This window comes from Penaeus monodon, chromosome 24 (genome assembly GCF_015228065.2).
Source record: "Penaeus monodon isolate SGIC_2016 chromosome 24, NSTDA_Pmon_1, whole genome shotgun sequence".
Lineage (NCBI taxonomy): Eukaryota > Metazoa > Arthropoda > Malacostraca > Decapoda > Penaeidae > Penaeus > Penaeus monodon.
Window position 1 is genome coordinate 26,484,584 of NC_051409.1, and position 210 is coordinate 26,484,793.

Genomic DNA, 210 nt, shown 5'->3' on the forward strand with positions numbered 1-210 from the left:
AATGGTATTTTGAGATACGTAGTATGTATCAATATATAAAAATTATATTGGAGCCAACATATTTCACTTTCTTTTCTCATTTGTGTATATCAAATAATCAAACTTTTATATCTTCCGTAACATGTTATTTGAGTGATCGCTTTAGCACACCATAGATTCTTGCGATAAAAATTATCTCCTTTTGTGTGGGTTATCCGAGATGAAAGACTG

General features: G+C 30.0%; 1 protein-coding gene across 1 annotated transcript in view; it reads left to right on the plus strand.

Moving 5' to 3' along the window:
- The window catches only part of LOC119588691, a gene marked incomplete in the record, with an annotated part of 3,461 nt that overhangs the window by 2,759 nt on the left and 492 nt on the right, over positions 1-210 (plus strand). Inside the window, 1 exon segment of the mRNA XM_037937327.1 lies at positions 1-210.